This window comes from Quercus suber, unplaced genomic scaffold (assembly GCF_002906115.3).
Source record: "Quercus suber isolate HL8 unplaced genomic scaffold, Cork oak 2.0 scaffold_177, whole genome shotgun sequence".
NCBI lineage: Eukaryota > Viridiplantae > Streptophyta > Magnoliopsida > Fagales > Fagaceae > Quercus > Quercus suber.
The window spans coordinates 420,002-431,657 of NW_027069637.1; the positions used below are offsets into that span (position 1 = coordinate 420,002).

General features: G+C 36.2%; 1 pseudogene; it reads left to right on the forward strand.

Moving 5' to 3' along the window:
• Positions 1 to 6,329: 6,329 nt before the first annotated feature.
• On the forward strand, positions 6,330 to 7,804 carry LOC111988789 (G-type lectin S-receptor-like serine/threonine-protein kinase LECRK4; annotated as a pseudogene).
• Positions 7,805 to 11,656: the final 3,852 nt, after the last annotated feature.

Here is an 11,656-nt window from a genome sequence, read left to right on the forward strand (position 1 = left end):
GGTTTCTCTCTTAAAATTCTTTCTGGAAGCTCTCTACATTTCATGGGTTTAAGGGGTATTTATACTTGGGTAAGAAGGGAATGCGAAGAGTCAGTTTTTCCTAAATAGGGTGGTCTGGCGGCTTGTCCTCGCAACTTGACTGAGTCGCGAGTTCAAGCCGCGAGATAATAGAACGGCCAAGCTGGACTTTTTGTCCTGTAGTGCTCCAGCTGGCGCAACTGTTCATCTTCTCGTACGCTTTACTCGTGTGCTGCATTTGGCGGCTTTCCAGTCGTGAGTCACCTACGAGTCTTAGCCACGAGTCTCTGCATTCTTACACAATCTCGAGCATTTCTTCATACTCTCTCACTCACTACCCTTACATGATTCCCACCTAAATATAGGGTTACTAATTGCTAAAATACAAGCAAATTTGGTACGGAATAAAGCCAATACAATGGTTGATTAAATTCAACCTTACAATCTGCCTCTTTGGCTATTCCATGACAAAACTTTGCAACAAACTCTAGACTTAACGCGTGAGTTGGGAACAGTTGATCAAAACTCACTCACACCTAACTCTAAAATTTGTGAAGCTCTTGAACTATAAGAACAAGTATCTCCTGAAACACAACAATACACTATGATCATTGTATGTAGAAAACTTGTAAAGCATATGGAGCAAGCACAATGCGATCAAGCATAATGAAAACAGGTAATACACCAAGGCTTGACCAAAAATGAACAATTACTATAAAAAGTGATCATAATGCTCATTCACACATGGAATGAACATTCGGACATACAAGCTAATAAGCTTAATTGCAAAGAAACATTTGCGTGTCCAACACTCAACCAATGTAATAATGCTAGGAAATTGCATTAAGGATATAAAATCCAACAAAGGGCACAAGAGTGACGTACTTAAAGAAAATGTATGATATTTAACAACAAGTACTAAAGCTACAAAGCATGGGTACATAAATCTTAAAAGCTTACAAAAGCAACAAGTACAAACAGTAAATAAAAACTGAAACATAATGAATAAACACTGTTTATGGCATGCTCCCTCTCAAAGTGGCACTCCTCCTTAAGAGTTGCCCCTTAAAAAAATTCCCCCCCCTTTTTGACCGGAATGGCCAAAGGGTCACTGCTATGTGTGAAGACTGTTAAACTTGGCTAAAAGTATGTTGAGCTGATCCTGAATTGCTGCCATCCTGTCAGTATGCTCATTCTGAACTTCTCTGAGTCCATCAATCCTCTCGAAGATGATCTGAAATGCATCTGGAGGTGCAGCTGATGAGGTGGAAGCTTTGCTCCTCTTGCTTCTGCTTCTGGGTGTGAGTGATTGTCCTGCTACCTCTGCTTCAATTTCCATAGGATCTCCTTCTCCTTGGTCACCCTCCTTTTCATCACCTGTAAGATGAACTTGTATCCTTGTGAGGGTTAATTTGTTTATGGCTGATAGGGGAGTCATGGGACTGATATCTTGAGGGATTGCAACCCCTTTTGCTCTGAAAAGTCTCATGAGAAAACTAGAAAAGATCAGCTTGGGCCTTGAGGTGGTTCTAGTCTCATCAACAATTGTGTCATATATGTGAGAGCTGATGTCAATGAAGGTTTTCTCCTTGTGCTCCATGAGGAAGATGGCTCTGGCATTAGTAAGAGTAGTCATCTTTCTTATAGGATACAAGTTGAACATCATGATGGTGGTCAGACACCTCATGTCAACAGGGAAGGCATTAGTATTGAGACATCTCCCCTCTTTAATACCACCAATCCGAGTCTAGACAGTGTCTATAAATAGCATCCTGTCTTTGTAGTTGGTGAAATCATGATCCTCTAATCCTTCAAGTCCTAAAACCTCATCAATGTCATGTGCATCTATGGTGAACTCATGACCTCTGATCTAGCAGTTCAGCTCATCCCCCTTTATGCTCACATTTGCATAGAATTTCCTTATTAAGGGCTCACACACTGCAGGTAGGTCACCCAGCAACTTATCCCATCCTCTGCCTTCAAAGCATTCTGGAATGAAGGTATCCTTCAAGTCATTTAAACCCACAAACCTCTCCTGGATAATTGTTCCCTTCATGAATAAATCTCTGTATCTCTCAAAGTGCTGAACAGACCTAAACAGGTTGTGGTCCATTTTCAATCTTTTGTCAGCCTTTTTAGTAGGAGTCTTCTTCTTTTTAGGTGTGGGGGCCATCTAAAAACAAGCAGAAAAGGCCATAACAATAATGCATAATATATGAACACAACCATCAGTAACATGTTAGTGGTATAGAGAAGAACATACGCTCAAGTCAACACTAAGGCCATATATAGCTTAAAACATACATTGAAAGAGATAGATCATACTATTGCATAACACAGAGAAAGATATCAATGATCAAAGAGCACATAAACTCCATCAAAAACACATTAGGCTCAGTCAAACCACAGACTTCAACAAACAGTAAACAGCTGTAATGAAACAGTGTGTGCTAAAAACATAAGAAATATGTCTATTAGACATATTTTAATGAGTATGAGATGTTCAAACCAATCATAGAGCAGTCAAAGATCTCAAGACAACATTAACACACATAATATCAAAAGGCAATAGTAATAGTGAAGAAACAAAAATTGTTCACTCAAAATGAATTAACAATCCTCACAGACAAAACAAAGGTACAGAAAACCCAAACACATAGCAAAAGACACGCAGACAGAGAAACATGGGAAAAAAAATCACACACAGATTAGTCTATAAACTCTGTCACTGAAACTAAGCATGATAATGATCAAAATTAGAGTACTATGAACAAGATTTACCAAAACCAAATATCAAAACTTAAACAACCATTAACCCAAACCATGTTCGAACATTATATTAAAAAAAAAACACCTCACAAAACAAGAAAATACAACCAAAAACATGAAATATGCAGTGAGAAAAAGAAAACCCATACCTTTTTCTTGGAGATTTGGTGTTGAAAAGATGCACAAAAGGAGGTTTAAGAGAGTGACATGGTGAGTTTGAGAGAGTTTTGAAATGGGGAAGACAATGAACATACACAAAAATTCGAGGGAAAACTGAAATGATTTTAAAAACTGTCCAATTTTCGCAAAACACACGTTTTTCGCAACTGAATCAAGTCACCAGGGTAAGCCGCGAAACACTTTGAAACCAAGATTCTTGAAAAATTTTCTAAGTGTTTTTCGTGATTGGAAGGTCTACCCGTGAGACAGTCGCTAGTTGAGTCGCAAAAATTTCTGTGCACCCCTCATGACTTAACCTTCCACCCGCGAACAAGACGCCACACTGAGCCGCAAGAAACATAAAAACTCAAATTTTAAAAAATATTCAAAGTATCTAGGGCATTTACTCGCCAATAAGTCGCCAATGAGTCGTGAAAACCCTCTGAGTAAAGTTCGTGACTAGGGCATGCGACTGGACCAACCCACGACTGAGTCGCCAGAACAGGGCAACACTGTTTTTGAAATTTTGACACATTTTGTGAAAACAAAATACTTTCCAAAAACAACTAAAAACACTCAAAAATCTTTTTGGTATTTGATCAAAAAAGATTAAGCATGTGAAAACATATTTAAATAGGTACAATCACACAAATGAATATGGCATTCATTGAATATAGACATGTGTGGTATGTGTGGATATAAAAAATGAGATAGTTTTTAGTCTAATGTGAAGCTTCAATGATCAATTCAATCAAGGCATACATAACTAGTACTAGATAATGTGACCCATCTCAATTATAGAAATATGCATATATGACCTCCCATACAAACTTAAGTACAGTTTTTGAAGCTTTTCATTTGGCTCCATGTTAAACACATCATTTTATTTTTGTGAAACAAAATATCTCATTGTAAGATCGATGCTTGAAATTTTTCATATTCCACTTTGATGAGTTAGCCTTTGGCTTTTTGGGCATCATACAATTTTATTTTTGGTCGCTTTCCCTTTTTCCTAGTTTATTACTAGTATGTGCGACAGGCTTTTGCAGCTTAATATCTCTTTTCATTTGGAGATTTACATTTGGTGAGCTCTTTAATTAAAAGCAATAAAATAAAAGTGGGAAGATATATAGGCACAAGTCTATGCATGTCTCAAGATCAACAAAACCATTCACTAATCATTCATGACAAGTTTGAAGATCTATTTACAATAATCACATAGATTTCAAGATTTCTTCCACAAAGATATGAGTGCATAAGAAACAAGCTATGCTCGTAGATGCACTAAGCCATTAGTACAAAGGTATAAAGCAAAACATGTTTTGAGACAAAACTCTACAAAATTGATCAAACTTTTTGAATTTTTTACTTTTTATGTGTTTTTGGATTTTTGACATAAAAGTAAAAAAAGATTGATCAAAAGCAACAATGTAAAACATATATATATAAAAAAAAAATTAAACAGCCAAACACTTTTCGACACAAACAAGCAGAAAGCACACAACCAAGCATATTCACAAAGCATAGGAAGAATTAATACATGGACATGTTGTAATGCTTATAGGATTGGGTACAAGAGTTAGGACTTTCAAACCTTCTGGTAAAGCTCTCCAACCAAGTGGTGAATGCACCAATCATCTTCATCATGTCCATTACACCGGGATCACCATTTCGACCTCTTGATGGCTCAACAACCCATGTCCTCTTGTCATTTCTTGGTCGTCTTGACCTTTGATCATTAGCATTCTTTAATGCTCTAAGCTTATGACAATTCGGTTTGGTATGTTCTTGCAATCCGCAATGGTGACAGAAATGATTTGTTCTAGGACCTCTTTGTGATCTTGGAAGAGATCTTCCTCTAGCTTCAGGTCTGATCACTGATTGGTTACATGGCCTATTCAACACCCGTTGGTCAACCACATTCTTCTTCTTTTCATCCCTTACTATCTTAGGTGTAGAGACAGCCACAAAAGGTTCTTTGGCTTGCTCAAACTTCACTTCTTTTGTGATTTTGATAGCTGAGCTGCTTTCTTCAGTATATCCTAACCTGGATTTATCTGAAGAATGCTTTTGAGAGGAAATGACATCATCTAGCTTCTTGGTGGAGACCCTATTTACCTTGGCATTTGCTTGCACTACCTCTTGCTCAAGAAATCTCATTTTTGTGTAAGCCTCTGACAGCTCTCCATTCAGCCTTTCTATTCACACTTGGCCTCCTTATGTCACACTAGGAGACTTCGATAGTCCTCCTCTGCTTTCTTCATCTTCTTTACAGCCGCCTTGGCCACCCTTGTGTACTCTCTCGACTTCTCAAGAAGTGAGTTGTAGTTCTCTTGAAGATCGGCTGTGCTTTCATTTCTTCAGCATCTGATTCTTCAACAATTCCTATTGATTCTTCATCACTATGCTCCCCAAGCTCTTGTACAAGCAAATTCAAGTCCTCCGAAAACTCAATATGAGCAATATTCATAAAGGCGAGTAATTCCCTTCTCTGTCATAACTTTTCTCAGAATCAGAATTAGATGAATCTGAGTCACTAAGAATTATAGCATATGCCTTGCCCTTCGATTTCAAATAATTTGGACATTCCTTTTTGAAGTGTCCATGCCTGTTGTACTCGAAACGGGTGATTCCTTGTGTGGATTGGGACTCCTTTCCATTTTTCTTTTTGAATTCCTTTCTCTCCCTTCCTGAGCTTTGGAATTTCCCTTTATCACCAAATTTACCATTGTTCTTGAATTTCAAGAATTTCTGGAAATTTTTCACAAGGTATGCAACATCCTTATCAACAACATCCTTATCTGATGTATTATTGACGTCTTGAGAGCAAGAGATTTGCTCTTCCTTTGTGAGGGCAACGACAATTTGTATGTCTGAAGTAAGCCAACTAGTTCTTGGACTTTGATATCATCTAAGTCCTTGCTTTCTTCAATCCCTATCACCTTGGCACGGTAGCTCTCTAGCAATGAATGTAGGATTTTCCTCACAACTTTAGAGTCCTCCGTTTTCTCCCCAGAGTTGAACTTGCTGATGACTACTTCATTCAGCTTGCTATAGAAAGAGTCAAAAGACTCATCCTCACTCATTTTCAGCTTCTTGAAACGAGTGGTTAGCATTTACAGCTTGGTGTCTTTCACTTTCTTTGTTCCTTCATAAGTGGTCTCTAGTATCTCTCATGCTTCCTTAGCAATCGAGATGTGTGAAATCCTATGAAATTCTTCTAGAGAGACACCACAAAAAATAGCATTCAAGGCTTTACTATTAGCGTTAGATGCTGCAGGGGTTGCCTTCTCCCACATGGATTTGGCAGCCTCCGTCCTAGTCCATCCAATGTCCACCACATCCCAAACGGTTTCATCCATTGAACACAAAAATGCCCGTGTGCCCCGAAGGGTTTATGTGGCCTTAATGCATATTGTGTCAATACTAATCAAAGTTTTGGTTGCAATTGCCTTCCTGGATTTGCACTTATTAACTAGAGTGAAATGAGCTCAGGTTGCGAAAGGAACTTCACTGCAGAAAATTGCAAAGCAAGCATGACATATACCATGGAGGCAGTGAATAATACCATATGGGAAGATAAAAAATATTTCTGTTCTTTACTCATCAACCCAAGAGGCTTGCAAAGCAGCATGTTTGCAGGACTGTAACTGTGATGCTGCGTAATTCAAACAGGGGGAGTGCAAGACGCAAAGTCTTCCTTTAAGATTTGGGAGATTACTTGAAAGTGACCCAAACATAGCCTTCATCAAGGTAAGCATATCTACACCCACTACAGCTAGAAATGTGCCAAAGAAAAGCAAAAAAGAGGTCCTAATTATCAGTGTTTCATTAGTTGCTTTTGCATTCATTGTGTTGGTGATTTTTGGAATTGCAACTTTGCAAGGTATGGATATCGTTTCTGGGCATGTAAAAAGGAATTTAATCCTGGAAGTATTGCCTTGAGTGAGGATGTTTCTCTGCAATCATTTACTTATGCAGAACTTGAGAAAGTGACTAATAATTTCAAGGAAGAGCTTGGTAGAGGAGCGTTTGGTATAGTTTATAAAGGGGAAATTGGGAACGGCAAGAAGCTTGTAGCTGTGAAAAGACTAGAGAAATTGGTAGCCGAACGGGAAAGAGAGTTCCAAACCGAGATGAAAGTGATTGGGAGAACACATCACAAAAATCTAGTCCATCTACTTGGGTATTGCCATGATGGACCAAATAGGCTATTGGTATACGAGTACATGAGCAATGGGTCGCTTGCAGATATACTCTTCACTCCAGAAAAACAACCTTGTTGGGATCAAAGAATGGAAATTGCTCAAAAGGAATTCTTTATCTGCATGAGGAGTGTATGCCACAGATCATTCATTGTGACATAAAGCCTCAGAACATACTCATGGATGAAAACATGTGTGCAAAAATCTCTGACTTTGGATTGTCAAAGTTGTTGAAGCTAGAAGAAACCAAAACATTTACTGACAAAAGAGGCACAAGGGGATATGTTGCACCGGAGTGGCATCGCAAAATGTCCGTGACAGTGAAAGTAGATGTCTATAGCTTTGGAATCGTGTTGTTGGAGATTATAAGTTGTCGAAAGGGTGCTGACTATAATGTTCTTGAGGAAGAAGCTATTCTTGAAGAATGGGCTTACCATTGCTTTGAGTGTGGTGAGCTAGGCAAGCTAGTCGGCGACAAAAAGGTTGACAAGAAACAATTGGAGAGAATAACTAAAGTGGCGCTGTGGTGCATTCTTTATGAACCATCACTTCGTCCTTCAATAAAGAAGGTTCTACAAATGCTAGAGGGGACAGTGGATATCCTAGACCCTCCAAGTCGCTCAGTAGCATCTAGCGTCTGGAGTAAGGAGTGATAGTATGAAAATTGGCATGTGAAAGTAGTCAACTATTCCATGCGATTTGCTTTCATGGTATGTGAATGTGTCTTCAATAATGCATCCTACTTCTTCTTTTTACTCCCTCTTTTACTTTTTGGGTACTTATTTTCTCTGGTTTCATGTCCGCTACTTTCATTACACGATATTACGGACTGCTATTCAGAGAGCAGTTTTACATGGTTGTTATCTGATCTGTTAAGTATTTGTTGTTTTGCCAATGAGTCAATGACTATGCTTTGGGGATTGTCCAATAGATTAATAAGTTGTTTCCTTTACCATTTAGGTGTTGTAAGGCTTTATGAGGCCGATTATCATAAAAAGAGATGTCAGAATTGTTATCAAAAAATAGCTTTTGCTTGTTAGGAGGTCCCAATTATCCATCGAAGCATAATTTTCTCTTTGTCACCATAGCCCAAGAGGCACAATTACAGCTCACGGCCAGGGGGTCATATCCACTTGTTATGATAACAGGACATGGGAGACAATAGCATGGAGAGATGGGGAACTGAGGTAGCTAATCTTGCTTCCTTGATTAGTGGATAGTAACAGATAATCAAAGAGATGCTAGAAATGTTCATTGTAATTAGGGGTATGCATCCAACCACCAACCTAATGAAACTAACCCAATTGGTTTATGAATTAACAACTCTCATGAACACGTATAACAAAAATCAACTAGATCTATTTTAAATAAAAATATTGTATATAATTTTACAAGAACTTTTGAATAAATACTTATTGATAATAGATGAATCATAATATATTTTATGTTGGGTTAAAATATTAGCCTTTGATTAAGTACTTCAAGACACTCGATCTCTCTCATCCACCCAAACCAAGAATTTTCCATATCAAAATTTTAAATCCCCTCATTTGACCAAATCCTACTTTCAGATTCCTTACTTAAACACACAATTAGACATTTTCAATTTTATAGCTACTAGGTGGTTCAAAGATAACTATTAAAGTCCTTTTGATTTGGAATGGTTGATTCCTCATAAATAACTGTTTATTGTAATTGAATAATCTATTTAGGAACAACTTATTTATCTGAACTAAAAACTTTTTACTGAAAGTACTGTAAATAAAGCTAAAAAGTAATTGAAATAGTACAGTGAGACTCATAAATAATACCAAAAAGTGCAATGGGACGCATAAATAGTAGCAAAAATAAGCTAAATAGTAAAAAAAAAAACTAGCTTTTTAAGCCAATGCCAAATGCAACCGAAATTCAACCAAACCATAAGATTCATTTATTTTAGAGTTGTCAAACCATGCCAAATTATGTGTCATTTGTTGAGTTTTGATGTGTCTTGAAGTGGTAATTGAGGATCAAGTTAAAAACACAAAGTCTGCTAAAAAATAGCTAAAGAAAAGTGTATTTCAACATGTCTTAACACCAAGCTTGATAGATTAATTCAACCTAGAAAAGCCTAGTTTTTGTACCCTCGTTAGCAAGCTCGATTGATCAAGAAATGCGAAATAGAAAAAATCATCAACACTAAGAAGTCCATTGCTTGTCCATTTCAAGCTCGATTTTAGATTTGTTTGTTGCGTTATTTAAAGGACATTATAAATCATCCCTACAAAGACTTTTTAGAGAAAGAAAACTCTGTTTGTGCAGTTATGGTTTGTGTAACCAAGTTCTCTCTATAGTTCACCATATTGTAGAGTGTTAAGTAGATCTGATTATCAATTGGTGAACAAACTGAATCCATAACAACCAGCACAGACTTGCGTTTATGAAGAAAGCCTTCAAAAGGTTCTTGAAGCCGGTCAAAGGTTTCAGTCGTGATTACTGGTGCATCATCCATAAAGGTGTAAGGTTGGTTAATAGAAATAAGAAGAGTAGGGTTTGCGTTAAGAGAAACTTAAACCACCTGGCTGGACTAACTAACAATTTCTAATTTGAAAACTAACAATAATAATTTAGCAATAATTAAATATTTATAATGGAGGAGGAATTTAAATCTTGGACATAGATTATTCCTTATTTATTGTTTGCATAAAAATTTCATTTTCTTGAGTTTATCAACAAAACAAATCACAACTTGTCATAATCCAAACAGATTCAGAATCCTGTCATTATTTAATCAATAAAATAATTAAAATAAGTTTAACAAATAACTCAACTTTATTCAATTGACTGATTTTTAATAGGAGAAAACAAATTAGAAGGCAGTCAAATCTTTTCCTTCGAATTAGACAAAAATAATATTATCAGTCTACCTCTCATGTCTCACCTATATAAATAAAAATATATAAAAAAAAATGCTATGCCTTGAATATATTAATTAGAAATTAAAAAAAAATATAGGAGCTAGTGTACAAATCTGTCATTAGTAATGGGGCACAATGCTAATTTGATAAAGTATTAGCGATGATTTCATTCCAATCTACAACAGTAATGGCTGCAATTTTTTCTTTTCATTCCAATCAGGGATAACAATGGGTCAACCTTTTCGACAATTAATTCTATTAAAGGTCTTCAATTTGTTTATATACTTTGTAGTTTTACATTTTGGGGATTCTAGCATTTTGTCCTTATTTTTTAAAAAATTTAGCAATATGTCCCTCTTTTGAAACTATTTAGGTGAATGCCCTTATTTTGAAACTCAATTTTAATAAAATCGAGTTTCAATCAAAAAACTTGATTGGTTTAAAATCAAATTATGCCAAATGAAACTTAAAAAAAAAAAAAAAAAATTGTGGAACTCGAGTTCATAGAGCTCGAGTTCCATACCTATAGTTGCGTTTAGGGAGCCCTATAGTGGTGTTTTTAATGGAACTCGAGTTCCATGCAAGTGTGTGTGTGTGTGTGTTTTTTTTTTTTTTTTTTTTTTTTAAGTTTGATCGCCCCATACTCAATTTTCTACCAATCGAGTTTTTTGATTGAAACTCGATTTCAAAACAGGGGCATGGACCTAAATAGTTTCAAAACAGAGACATATTGCTAATTTTAAAAAAAAATAAGGGCAGGATGCTAGAATTCACTTTAAATTTTTATATTGGTCACTCTAAGAAGTCTCTACCATGCAATAAAGTCCAATTTTTTTGTATGCTATTCTAATATTTAAAGACCAAAAAAATAGTTGTGCCCAATATAAAATCTAGACTAGTGACTAATTCACAAGCCAAGTGGAGATTTATTCAAGCGCAGATTGTTTGAATATATGCATGTATATTGTCATTGGAGATGTTTCATTCTACAAGAAAGAAAATGATTCAACGATTGCATTTGTATTCTATATATATTTAAAAATTGAAGCGTAGTATTTATTGTTACTAGGCTCCCATTGAACCACATCAGCGTCCATGTCATTATCTTAACTAGTTGCGAACCCACGTGTTGCACGTGATAATTATTTTTAAGGTGGTTTTATTAATTATTTTTTTACAATTTAAACTAATTTAATAAAAAATAATGTATTTCATAATCATATTTTTATTAATTATAGGAACTGTAAAGTTGTGATTTACAACTATGTTTTATGTTAACTTTATTTCATGACAAAAAGTGTTGTAATTGCTTCAATTTTGTTCCTTGTATTTTGTGGGATTTTATTATATTGGGTTTAGTATTAAGTTCATGAAGAATCGAGCATGAAATGAAGATCAGTGAATTTGCGATAAGCTCGCGAGAAGCTAACCCGCGAAGTAGCCACGTGAGAAGCACATGACTGGAAGCTGAAGAGTCATGCCAGGCTGTCAGTTTTGCGAGTGTCTCGCAGGTAAAGCCTTCCCGCGAGATAGTCGTGAAATATTTTGCCTGGAGGATTTTTAAGTGTGACTTTCTTACCCCTCACCCATACTGTATATACTCTCATT